Source organism: Marmota monax, unplaced genomic scaffold (assembly GCF_021218885.2).
Source record: "Marmota monax isolate L192 unplaced genomic scaffold, Marmota_monax_Labrador192_F-V1.1 WCK01_AAM20220418_F8-fsc00224, whole genome shotgun sequence".
In the NCBI taxonomy this organism is placed as follows: domain Eukaryota; kingdom Metazoa; phylum Chordata; class Mammalia; order Rodentia; family Sciuridae; genus Marmota; species Marmota monax.
This window is the reverse complement of record NW_026693937.1, coordinates 360,486-373,967: the sequence shown is the minus strand read 5'-3', so window position 1 is coordinate 373,967 and position 13,482 is coordinate 360,486. Positions and strand designations below refer to the sequence as shown.

Genomic DNA, 13,482 nt, shown 5'->3' with positions numbered 1-13,482 from the left:
TCCTCTCCCAAGGGTGAGAGTGTCATCATGGCTGCTGTACCCAGCCAGTGTCCCTATGATTCAAGCAGACACACTCTAAGTTCTCTGGAAAAGGCCCACAGACTCAGTAGTTGAGTTACCCACTGTGAGTTGACTAACCTGTATTTTCTGCTTTTCTGAGAATAAATCAAAATGTGTTGAGTTCTTAGGATGTGCAAACTCAATCACAAATATTCAACTATGAGACATCATGTATAGACTTAGGTATTTTTCTTCTAGACATTAAAATGACACAATTACCTGGTGAATGCAGGCATAATCCCAATATTTTACTAGCATATTAAGGGTCCAAGCCCTGGCCAGGCGTGGCAGCACATGCCTGTAATCCCAGAATCTCAGAAGGCTGAAGCAGGAGGATTGCAGGTTCAAAGCCAGCCTCAGCAACTCAGGGAGGCCCTAAGCAACATAGTGAGACCCTGTCCCAAAATAAAAAAGAGGCTGGGGATGTGGCTCAGTGGTTAAGTGCCCCTGGGGTTCAATCCCTGGTACCAAAAGAAAGAAAAAAAAAGAGTCCAGGCCCTCATGGTGGTGTACAATAATCAGTGTGTCTTCTATTTCTCTGAAAGGTTGGCTCCTGCTACAATTTGTTTATGAAGTCCTGACTTTTCCAGACCTGTTTTTTATTTATCAGTTGATTTTTATCACTTCACCATTTATCAGCAAGAAAATATGACATCTAAAATGTGATTTTACTTCCTACATCAGCTTCCAGTGCAAATGTGCGTGAATGTTCACTGGAGGGCTTCGCTCCCAAAGTCTTGCAGTCTTCAGGGCCATGCCTTTCAAACGGGAAGACAAACCCTGTTAAGAGACTGAATGAGAAGAGAACACAAAAGGATGAATGCTTGTTGTTCAAGCCCATGGTGAAGGTGAGTACTGTTTTAGGAACATTTGATTATACTTACATGTATATATGTGTGTTCTGGGTTTCAATTTTGAATGCCTTGGGTTGGGGGGCCTGAAAAGTTTAGAACTATTTTAAAGGCTGGAGATGTAGCTCAGTGGTGGAGTACTTGCAGGAAGCCCTGGGGTCAACCCCTGTATAGAGGTATGGGTATAGGATAGGGAGGTACACAAAATTATTTTGAGAAACTTAAATGTCATTATGTCACGAGGGGAGGGATGCTATTGGATTGGCCCAGGGTTTTAAAAAAATAACTTGTGATTGCAGTATCTAAGTATTTAATATGGTTCTGGGGATTAAACCTGAGACTACCTGTATGGTGAACGTGTGCTTACACCTAACTACAAACCTCCCTGTTTTTAAAAGTCAACTATACAGTTAGAACATGTTGTCACTGATGAACAGCGTTTATGATAACTTGAAGAAATTAAGACTTTAGGAATATGAAGCTGACATCAGAAAATGGCATAAAAATTCCTTTGCAATCCTTGACTGTATTGGAGAGAAAAAAGAGGAAGTTAGGAGGGGGCATTTACAGGATAAAAGCATGTGGGCCTATTCTAAAAAAGAAAATCTATTTTTAAAAAAGAAGAAAAGCAAAATTTTTCTTTCCTCCTCCCATCCCCAACATACCAACCTCCCTCCTCCTTGTGGCCACAGAGGATGGCCTATGAAGATTCAGAACCCCATTCTGTTTTGCCCCCATTGCCAAAACCTAACCTGCCATGCAACTAAAATAAAATGAAACCAGGCTAGGGTTGTGGCTCAGCAGTACAGCGCTCACCTACCACGTTCAAGGTGCTGGGTTCGATCCTCACACCAAATAAACATAAATGAATAAAATTTAAAAAATGAAACTTTGGGGCTGCAGCTCCAAGGTAGAGCACTTGCCGAACAAGCCTGAGGCCCTGGGTTTCATCTGCAGCACCACAAAAAAGAAAAAAATAAATAAACTTCCTCTGTTAGAAATAAGATTTTTCCTTAATTACAAGTTCTTGTATGCAACTCTCTTGGCACAGTTCAATTCAAAATGATAAATATGTGTATAAGCTATAAACAAGATCTTTTATTTAAATCCTAACTAGATTGGGGTAATTTTATGTTTTCCACCAATGTCACTTCAATTCAGTAACCACAAGTAATTAATACTCATGTGTTAGTTAAACCACCAAGTGACTGAGTTATGAGTTTACCACATATTTTCAGAAATGTGATAAAATTTAAAGTTGCATCCAAGGCTTTGAATTAAGAAAATGAGTTTCAGGAAACAAGATCATTCATCACAATGTCACATAGATAGAAATCAGAATTCCAGAGGTCTGGTAAAACGATGATCCTACTGGAATATTTGTTGAAATACCTCTGGCTTCTCTAAACATTTTAAAATTATTTTAGGATAAGATTATATTTACAGAAGAGTTGCAAAGAAATCTTTCCTTCTTTTATTGCTAGCCCTCAACATTTACCCTTTCACATCTTGTCCCACTGGTTTGGGGTTCTTTGCAAAAAACATTTGCCAGCCCCTGTTCTAATTCATTCATTATTTGGGCTTTAGGTCTAGCTCAGTGGTATACAAAGCCTCCACAGGTGCTGAGCCAGTGTAGGCACTGGTGGAAGAAACTGCCATTGTCTGTGTCTCTCCCCTTTTTCCTGTCCCCTACGTCTCCCTCTTACTTTTTTTTTTTTTAATTTTTTAGTTGTAGATGGACAATATCTTTATTTATTTATCTTTATGTGGTGCTAAGGCTCAAACCTAGTGCCTCACATATGCTAGGCGAGCGCTTTACCACAGAGCCACAACCCCAGCCCCTACATCTCCTTGTTTTGTTCAAACATTTGTACTTATATGGCACAAGAATGGACTATGAACTCTTGGTCCTTACTTTAATGATGATAATTAAACTCAGTGGTAGATGACTACCACTTCCTAGTGCACATGAGGCTCTGAGTTCAATCCCCAACACTGCCAAAAGAATTACTGTGCTTATAGCAAAGTAGGCAATGGGCAATCTCTTTTTCAATAAGAAATATTTAGTAACTTTTAAAAAATTAGAAAGAATAGCCAAGTGCTGTGGCACACACCTGAAATCCCAGGAGCTCAGGAGCCTGAGGCAGGAGGATTGGGAGTTCAAAGCCAGCCTCAGCAACTTAGCGAGACCCTAAGCAACTCAATGAGGCCCTAAGCAACTCAGTGAGAGCCTGTCTCTAAATAAAATACAAAAAAGGCTGGGATGTGGCTCAGGTTAAGTTACCCTGAGCTGAATCCCCAGTACTGAAAAATAAATAATAGTTAGAAGGAATAAATCAATATGAGTTAGTTTTCCCTAAAAGAAAGCAAGCCCTCCTTTGCATATTCTGTGAAAAGACCCCAAATCAAGCTCAGATGAGAGCTAGGATCAGGGCCAGAACTTGTTCTCTGGGGCCCCGGGACAGTCTATTTCATTTTGTCTACCTCTTTCCTAGACACCTGTGAAATACCAGGAGTTTGGAACAACTCTATGACTCTATGTTCTCTTTAAAACTGCTCAAGTGTTTGCATATTCTAACATTTTAAATTTACTGTTAAAACTTGAGCTCTTTTCCAATTTCTTCTCAGGTTTCTCTCATATTCCAGTCATATTCTCCTAACATAGCTATTCTCCTGATTTATTTGGATATAGTCCTATATTGAAGAACGATTCTTTTTTATGGGATTCTTATTTGAAACTCTACCATCCAAATTGACATTTGGTTGAGCCCTCTATGAAATTAGATCATAGGCACAATGAATAAAAAAAAAGAATAGAATTATGATGCCCTAAGCAAAAATATAGTTGTACCTTTGTATGCATAACTTTGTAAGTCAATGTTCATGTTCATGGACACATGATCCTCAGAATCCACTTGGCTGCAGGCAAATGCTTTTGGGCTATTTGGGAGACAACATGAGTGAGGGGGAGGGAGGCATGTGTATCAGGAGGAAACTTAGGTAGCATCTGTACATCTGTAGATTCCAATTGGGTGCATTTCATTTCTGTAAGTGGATCAAATTCTGAGCCTATCTGTGCCTTTGGACATTGCTCTGCCTTTTTTTTTTTTTTATAATTCTGGAAAAATCCTAGCTCTGGTCTCTATATAATCAATGCCAATAATTTAATAGTCTGACAGTTTTCCTACTTTGTCTGGAAAAGTAGTATCTTACAATGTAAGGCTAGTCCCTTTTATTTTTAATTTTTTTTGATCAGCAACTATTATTTGAGTTTATTTATAGTTCTTTTTTTTTCTAGAAAAGATTTAAGGCAGTTTGTAGGCATATGAAACACTCATGTCACTTAAGATTTCAGATAAAAGTGATTATGACAAAAGACTTGGTTGATGCTTTGGGGACTAGTCATTGCCACCCCACCCACACGAAGGGCATGACCAAGCCATCATCCTGTCATCACTATCAATGAGATCGGTCTGAAATGATTTAGCAAATCACTCCCCTGAAGAATCTTTCTTTTGCCTCCATCCATTTGTTACTTAATTTAACAAACATTATTTGAATGCCTTTTATGTTAGAAGGGCCAGATTTAAAGTTGCATGAATAAGGTATAATTCTTGCCCTTGACATATCCATTATCTAATTGGGGGAATCAGCAAACTACAGACAAGAACCAAATCCAGCTCACTTCCTATTTTTATATGATCCTCAAGCTAAGAATGGTATTTGCAATTTTAAATGCACCCACCCCCCCAAAGAAGCATAATATTTCATGTCATGTGAAAATTATATTAAATTCAAATTCAATGTCCTTGGAATAAACTTTTATTGTAACACAGCCATGCTCATTCATTTACACTACAGTAGCAGAATTGACAGTGGCAAGAGGGACCATAGGGCCCAGCACATCTATTTGGTTTACTATCTGGTACTTTGCAAAAAAATTCCCCAGCCCCTGTTCTAATTCACTCATTATTTGGGCTGGAGGTCTAGCTCAGTGGTAGAGTCCTTGCCTAACATGTATGAGGCTCTGGATTCTATTGCCAGCACCATAAGAAAGAAAAATTATCACTTAAAAATGACTCATTGACTATCTACAATATTGTTTGTGGGTGGTTTCTTGGTGTTTAGTTCTACTGTTCTCAGTGCTGGAATTATGAAGTTCCTACCCTAATTGAGCTTATACTGAAGGACAATAAAAGATGGAGATAACACAGATGGGTGAGCTAATATGAGCACCCTTGAAGCTTTCTTGGCCTATTTCAAAGTCTCACATTTTTTTTTCTGACTAGGTGCTAATACACTGTATCCATAAAAAGTGTGTGTGTGTGTGTGTGTGTGTGTGTGTGTGTGTGAAAGAGAAAGAGAGAGAGAGAAGATGTCCTTGGAAGATGTCCTTAATGGTATTATGTGTATTTACTTAGGTCTACAGACTTTATAAACAACCTATATTATCATCCCTATTTTACAGATGAGGAAACCAGACTTAAGCTATCATGTAGCAGAGTCAAGTTGGCACTCAGGCCATCTGTGCTTTGTACATATCATGAATAATCCTCATCTGCACCACATTCTCCCTTAGGCAGAACAGTAAGAATGTATATGCAGTCCCACAGGGCACCCCCTTCTCTTCATTTAAGAAAGCATTGAATGATGCTGTATATATGTTTTTGGCTGAGTTATTACTTATGGATTTCCTTGACTCTCGAAGATACAAGTTGAATTGATTCCGAATCTCCATTCTATGGCTTATGTAATGTTCCATGCCCTCCCTAGATTGCTAATTCTAGGTAGGCTTGTCTTCTTATGGTGGGCTTTCAACCCAGCTTCCTTCCTCCAGTGGGTTCTTATTATTTTGTGTCTAATTGCTATCTCTAATCTCTATACTTGTGTTGACTCAAATATGAACATTAGCATCTTTTTAAGAAAATGTTCACCAAAATAATAAAAAGAATACAAAAATTCCATGGATGTACAACTACTATAAAACAAGTTAAATTCATAGGACTGCAACTTAAATCTGAATATTAGACATGCCTAGTAATATTTAGTACTTACTGTGTGCTTATCATGCTCTGATACTAAATATTTATTGCAAAATAAACCTCTCCATAAGAAATACAGGGAGTCCACATTTTTCAGTACCCCCAAATGCAGGATTGTATTATCATGAGGTTAATGAAATGACTGGGGTAAGCTTGCCCAACTTGCTGGCGAGGCATACCAAAGACCCAGCTCTGCTATCTGATTCCATCCTATGGTTTGGCACCATCCACCTGACCACTCTGACTGAAATACCAGTAGGGCCAGTCTGGTGTTGTGGTGAGCTAGACTTCTGGAATGATAGAGGTGACTTTAAGAAGCTCCTAGTGAGAGGGTTCCAGAGAGATGGTCTGGGAGACTCCTGGAGATGCACAGTGCCTGTCCTGTCTTCTAAGATTGTTTCACACTTTCCTCCACACTTGGTGCATTGTGGCAGGTGTCAGAGATGTGAACCTAGGTGACTTAATTTGGAATCCCTATCTTCAGTTGCACTGCCTAGACCACCTCATTCCCCTTCCAAGGTTTATCTATTTCAAATCACAATAGCCAACAAAAATTCCTCCATATGATCTGTCTTTTTCAGGGTTTGTTTTCAGTCCTATCTTTTCATACCTAAATGTCCTTAAAAAACAACTCTCCAACTCTCTCCTTCATAAGAATTCCTGTGGAGGATTTTTTTTTTTTTTTTTTTTTGCTGAGATGCAACATGGAACGCAGAACCTTATACATGCTGAGCACATACTCTACCACTGTACTATGTCCCCAGCCAGAGGACTTAAAAAAGCAAAACAACAAAAAAAATTTTTTTAATACTGAAAGATGACCTTGAATCCACTGTAATTTACATTTTCAAAATAGCCATTTACAGATTTTAGTGACCTATTAGTAATAAATCATCTGCAACATACCACTGAGCAATTGAGAAGCACAGCTCTAATTTTCTACTTTTGCACATTTGTTAGATTATAAGTTAATTTCAGGAGCACTCTTTCTGCATTTGTCACCTCACAAGTAGAACTCCTGACACAGGCTTGTTGGATATTATAGATTAAAAAGAGACTCCTGAACCTCCTTTCTGGGATTTGATATCACAGAAGGTGGGTAGTGAAGTGAGTGTTCCTCCACTGTCCTCTTTAGCACTGGGTTATAATGTTTGCCAGATAAGTGGCCAAGTTGTGATTTGACAGAACAAAATCCTGGATGAGCCATTATTTGAACCCCACAAACACTTAGAATGAAAAGCTTTGCTTCCTACATTTCTGAAGTCATCTGGTCAGTCTTTTTGCCTCTTTTGTTTTCTTTGCCAAAGTGAGGTCCTGAAGGGCCACAGCTGCTATATGACCCCAAGTGACCACTAAATTAGTGACTAAGTCTTTAATGACCCAGAAAGTCCCAAGCTCAGAAAAATCAAGGAAGAGAATTGGGAATGCATATCTGCAAGGGTCTGGCTCTGCTGGGCAGTGGGTAACTTTACTGGTTTGGGAATTGATTTGTTAAATTTTTCTTTTCTATCTTTCTATTGCCAGCCAGTACACATATTATGATCATCTGAGGTCATATTAGAAGACAGAGTCTTGAAACAAGCAGCTGAGTATGTCCCAGAGAAGGTGAAGAAAGCCCAAAAGAAATTATGAGGGAATCCATAGGACTTGCTGATTCTAGAATTCTCATTCAGAGGCACAAGTTTAGGGATAGAGGATTCTATTTTCCTCTGTATTGGTCTGATCATAATGCTTGGTTCTGCAGTAAATAATATTTTCAGGGTTGGGGATGTGGTTCAGAGGTAGTGCACTTTCCTGGCACATGTGAGCCCTGGGTTCCATTCCTAACACTGAAAAAAAAAAAAAAAATATATATATATATATATATTCATTCCTGTTTTTTGCTCTTCAGTTTTAGAATAAACCTATAGACAAAGCACAGACAATTTATGAATACCTTGCTGCCCAGTTCTCCGGTTCTGGCAGTTTCTAGAAGCTGTTCATTTAAGTAAGGTTAGTGTTTTGTTTTATTATTTATTTGAAGTACAGGGGATTATGCCAAGGGCTTTGTGAGTGCTAGAGAAGCACTCTACCATTGATCTAAGTCCCCAGCCCTTTTTATTTTATTTTGAGACAGAGTCTCACCAAATTGCCTGGCTGGCCCTGAGTTTGGGATCCTCCTGCCTCAGCCTCCTGAGGAGCTAGGATTGCTTGTGTGTGTGTGTGTGTGTGTGTGTGTGTGTGGTGCTGAGGATTCAACCCAGGACCTTGTGCATGTGAGGCAAGCACTCTACCAACTGAGTTATATCCCCAGCCCAGGATTACTTATTACGTAGCATCTGATGGGAATTCAGTATACATTATAGTTATAGAAAACAAGTTAGGAACTTAGTACAAGTTGGACACAGAAATGTCTCCTGCCTTTATTCTGTAAAGTAGGTATGAAAGAGTAATTAAAACAAATTGCTAAAATTTAGGCCTTTTGCAAGCTGATAATAATTATTACATTTTGAAGTTGTAACCACAGTTTCAATGCATAAAAGCAGAGAGATTTGTCACAGTGAGTCCACATTCACTGGACTTCAAAATCCACAGCGTTACAAGCAGAGAGCTAAAGTTGGAACTGGACTGAGCAACTTGAAATGCCAGAGTAGAAAGGAGTTCGGGACATGCCACCCCTAAATATGCTGCTTTAGCATATTGATTGTTTTGGGCTAAGGGTGCTTTGAAAGCAGCAGCCAGGGCTGGGGGTGGAAAGCAACTTGGAGGACCAGGGTTCCATCCCCAGCACTGCCAAACAAAAAACAAAGCCCAGCCGGTGCAAGATGACACTCTGAGTCCCCTTTTCTTCTAGAAAGCAAGGGATGAAACTCCTATGTGAAAGATGATTCATCCCCCTACCAGGAGGAAAGAAATATTCTTATCACCAGAGACAGAGAGTCAAGGCCAATAATCTGTACCAACAAACCTTGTTAAACTAACCCTAATCTTCCAAGTTACTTTTCCATAAGTTACTACTCTTTGCCCACCTTGGTCTGTTAAGTATTTGGTTCTGTGTTTTTTGTTTGTTTGTTTTGCAATACTAGGTTTTAAACACTTTGCCACTGAGTCACATCTCCAGTCCTATTTATTTATGAGACAGGTTCTTGCTAAATTGCTGAGGCTGGCCTCAAACTTGCCATCCTCCTGCCTCAGCCTCACAAATAGCTTCAATTCCAGGTGTGTACCACTGTGCCTGGCTTACCTCTTCTTTGGGTGTTCTTTTTTCTTGTGAAGGATCACATGTACATGTAAATACAATCTGTATGCTCTTCTGAGTTAATCTGTCTTATGTCAGTCTCAGATGGGGACCCTAAGAGAGTAGAGGAAATTTTTATCTCCCCTATAGTATTTCTTTATACTTCATTTTTAAATCAAACTCATTTTTAACTAGTACATAAAAACACAAAAATTATACACATTAATGAGGTAACATAATGTTTTCCTCCATGTATACATTTTGTAATGTTTAAATCAGGTTAAACATACTTACTTTTCAAACATTTATTCTATTTTTTTTAAATATATATTTTTAGTTGTAGGTGGACACAATACCTTTATTTTATTTTTATGTGGTGCTGAGAATCGAACCCAGTGCCTCATGCATGCTAGGTAAGTGCTCTACCCCTTGAGCCACAACCACAGCCCACATTTATTCTTTATTTACGGTAAAGTCCCCCACAGTACTGATAGCAGAAAATGAATAATTAAAGTTCCCTATCATGTAATTTATTGGCCAAAGTAATTCCCCTTTCTGCTGATCAGAAAATATTATTGCCAGAGGGCAAGACCATAGAGATGGTCTAATCCCAGCCTATTATTTTACAGATGAGAGACCAAATGACTCATCCAAGGCCACATACAACTTTGTGTTAGTGGTATGACTATTACTTAGGTATTCCCTCCATTCAACTGTTTTACATTTTGGAATGCACAGAAGAAAAATAAAGGCTATTTCTCAGTTTTAAAGAGGAGGGGCTGACTAGTGGTGTAAGTAGTACAGCACTTACCCAGCATGTGTAAGTATAAGGCTTGGGGTTCATCTCCAGCACCTCTTTCCAGAAAAAGAGAAGAGGTGACCCATTATCTTGATAGATGTACTGTAGTTAATGCAAATGGCATCCCTGGAGCTATACCTTGGCCAGCCTATGTGTTGAGGAAGCCCTGATAAATGGGGAACCAAGATATTCTATATAAGGAAAATCAAACCAAACTAAATAAAGTTTCAATAGAAACATTAACTGGGTATAGTGGCACATGAATGTTGTCCCAACTACTTAAGAGGCTGAGGCAGGAGAATGGCTTGAACCCAAGAGTTCAAACTCAACCTAGGTAAAACAGTGAGACCCTGTCTCAAAAACAGAACAATACAAAACAAAAACAAACAAGCAAAAAAAAAAAAAAAAAAAAAAAAGCCAGGCACGGTGGCACATGCCTGTAATTCCAGCAGCTCAGGAGTCTGAGGCAGGAGGATCATGAGTTCAAAGCCAACCTCAGCAACTTAGCAAGGCCTTAAGCAACTCAGTGAGACCCGGTCTCTAAATAAACTAGAAAAAAGTCTGGGGATGTGGCTCAATGGTTAAATGTTCCTGGATTCAATCTCCAGTAAAAAAAAAACAAAAAACATATGTATATACGTATATATGTTTTTGGTTTTTTTATGTGTAATTATACACACACATATACATACATATACATATATACATACATATACATATATATTTAATTGCAATATTAAAAAAAAAAGACAACGGAAAGGTTACTCTCATGGCAATTGAGGTTACTCTCAAAGAGTGATTGAGCTATTGGCTAAAGAAGGGAACTTAATTTCCCTACCTTTCCTCTGGTGACTGACAGCCTTGTTTAAGTCTTGAAATAGAAATCCATCTGCCTTTGGCTTAGCCTCGGGGCAAATGCTCCCCTTGTCAAGGCAGCTCTGTCCTCCCTGCAGATGCCCTCTGGACAGAACACTGATCTACTGGGATGGGCTTGGGATTCCCTACTTCTACTGTTCTAGGTCACCTCAGTAGGCCTGGCTTTGGCTGCAGAGCAGGGAAGGTAACCTTGAGAAGTAGACATTTCAGAAACTGGGGAAAATACTTTAAGGAACAGTAGAATCAGTTTGAATTTGAGCTGTTGAGAAATGGGGAAGTTGGTGAAAGAGAATAGAACTCGGGGTTTTAGTGAAGGGAACATACTAGGAATCAGTTTGACTGGACACTTGAAAGAAGTTTCCTTAAAATGTGAAAACAATTTTGCAGAGGAATGTTTACACAAAAACCAATCTAAAGAAAAAACAACTTACACACTAGAAGCTAAATGTCACTTGATTCCCAAAGGGAATGAGCTCAGAAGTTAAAAGGGGAGGGATGCTCTCCAACTATTAAATGTATTTTTAAAGGCCCTTTTGGGTTTAAATTGGTTCCAGGAAGAAGACAGGCCCTTATCCCAGGGGAGGTATCTTTGAAAAGGCTAATAGAAGGTTGGAGATGCTTTCTATTGAGCATGGCATAGCGGGTGCAGAAGGTTAACCAGAAATATTCTGTCCATGGTGGTTTCAGCCGATAAAAATTCAGCCCGATTTTGAGATCAAACATTTGAAACTTGCAAAACTCCCTCTGGGGTTGCCTTTGTTTATCCTGCTTTTCTGGCAGCCACTGGAGTTCAGGCACAGTGATGTCACTGGAGGAACTTGGAAAGCAAGCCCAAGTTTTCTGCAGTGTAACTTTGGAATCAAAACCAGTCACACGGGTGTGTTTGCAAGTGTCAGAAGTAGACCCTGAGCAGCAGCATTAAAGTGTGCACCAGCGGTGATGGAGTTGAAAACGCAACTGCCCCAAGGCAAGCTGCTAGATGGTCAGTGCTAGGGAGGGAAACCGGGCTTTTAGTGCTCTTATTCTGAACTTGGAATATAATTAACCTTGCAAGTATAAAAATCACTCCAAAAATGAAGCTGACTTATATACTGAATTTAGAACAGGAAACCTAATCTCCTCAACCAGCACACAAAATCTAGACCTCTGAGCAACTTGCCACCACCCAAGGCCATCAAATTCAAAGGGTGTATGGGGGTGGGGATTGGGGTGGTTGCTGCCACCCAGTCAGGAGAAAAGACTGGCTTGGGAAACCTGGGGATCTCTGAGTTCAGGAACTAATGGGTAGAAACTCTCAAAGGTATTGTAATTGGGGGGGACTTTTACTTCCCTTTATGCAAAACCTCCAACTTCCTCCCAGCTACAAGCCAGTGCCTAAAGCTTCATTTGTTTGCTCTGGGAACGCCATTGTCACTGTGCTTTAGGAAAACAGCAATAGCTAGGCAGAAGGGTTCATTTTATTGCAGGTGATCTAGAAGGAACACTGGTAATTCTATCTAACCTCTCTGTTTCCTGCTTTTGTCTTTACCTACAACCCATTTCTCCCTGCCTTTTTTTTTTTTTAATAAAAAAAATATCCAGGGCTGAGGACATATAGCTCAGTGGTAAAGAACATGTTTTATCATGCATGAGACCCGGGGTTCCATCCATAGCACCAAAATTTAAAAAAAAAAAATCTCCCAAGTACTTTCAGACTAAGTAGATGGTCAGCTACTGACTAAGTCTTCAGCAGTTTCATTCATTCAACTGCTTCACCAAACTGCTTCTGCCATCCAGGAGTAAGGCCTAGTCCCTTGTTGCCTCCTGGGTGGAGTCAGAGATAAACCACTCAGGGCCACTCTGGTAATTAGGCCTTCATAAGAGGTTCACAGTGAGGCCATGGCAGCCTGGGGGCAGGTGCCTATCAAGGAGAGGAGAACAAGGGGTGTACTTTCCTTATAGGGAGACCTCTGTGGACAGAATGTAGATGAGATGGGACAGGGAAAGGTCACTCTAAATCCAGGGAAAGCATGTGCAGAGGAACTAAGTGAGAGAAGTCATGCCTGGGAAGTCAAGGAGCAGCAGGAAATAAAGTTAAGATTAGCAATGCTGAGCACTGACATAAGGCCTTGAGGCAGGAGACTTGAAATCCTCAGACATCTGATTTGGAGTGGAAAGAATAGATAAGTGCATTGGTGAGCCTGCAGGCAAATTGGGTGGGATCCCCCAAGTGGTTTCTTAGCAAACTTTGTCCCACTTTGACAACCTCTAAATTATGGAGCAGATGACCCCTCGCTGAGATGGAGATTATCCCTCTGAGATGGGCTGTGCAGAAGACCTCTCTATGTTCTTCACACAGAGCTGTGAGTCAGTCCATTCCTAGGACTTTTCTTAAACCTCTAAATTAAGTTTCAGGTAGGGGACCTGAAACAAACCTGTCTTTCTTTCTGTTTCTTTTTTAACTGGTCAATGGAGTATTACATCAGTATTTATTAAAGTTTTAATTACAATCAAATAAAAATCAGATATTTTAAAAAAATTAGACCCTTTAATAGTACAAACTAGGCATGGTAGCATATGCCTGTAATCCCAGCTACTCCAGAGGCTGAGGCAGGGGATCACAAGTTTGAGGTTGACCCCAGCAACTTAGGGAGACCC

The 13,482-nt window shown here is 39.8% G+C and overlaps 1 protein-coding gene across 1 annotated transcript in view; it reads left to right on the top strand.

Annotated features, from left to right (window-relative positions):
• The window catches only part of Tacc1 (transforming acidic coiled-coil containing protein 1), a 160,599-nt gene that overhangs the window by 119,050 nt on the left and 28,067 nt on the right, over positions 1-13,482 (top strand). The window contains exon 15 of the transcript XR_009228570.1: positions 745-908. The gene's annotated coding sequence lies outside the window, so the exon portion shown is untranslated. The remainder of the gene's footprint in view (positions 1-744; positions 909-13,482) is intronic.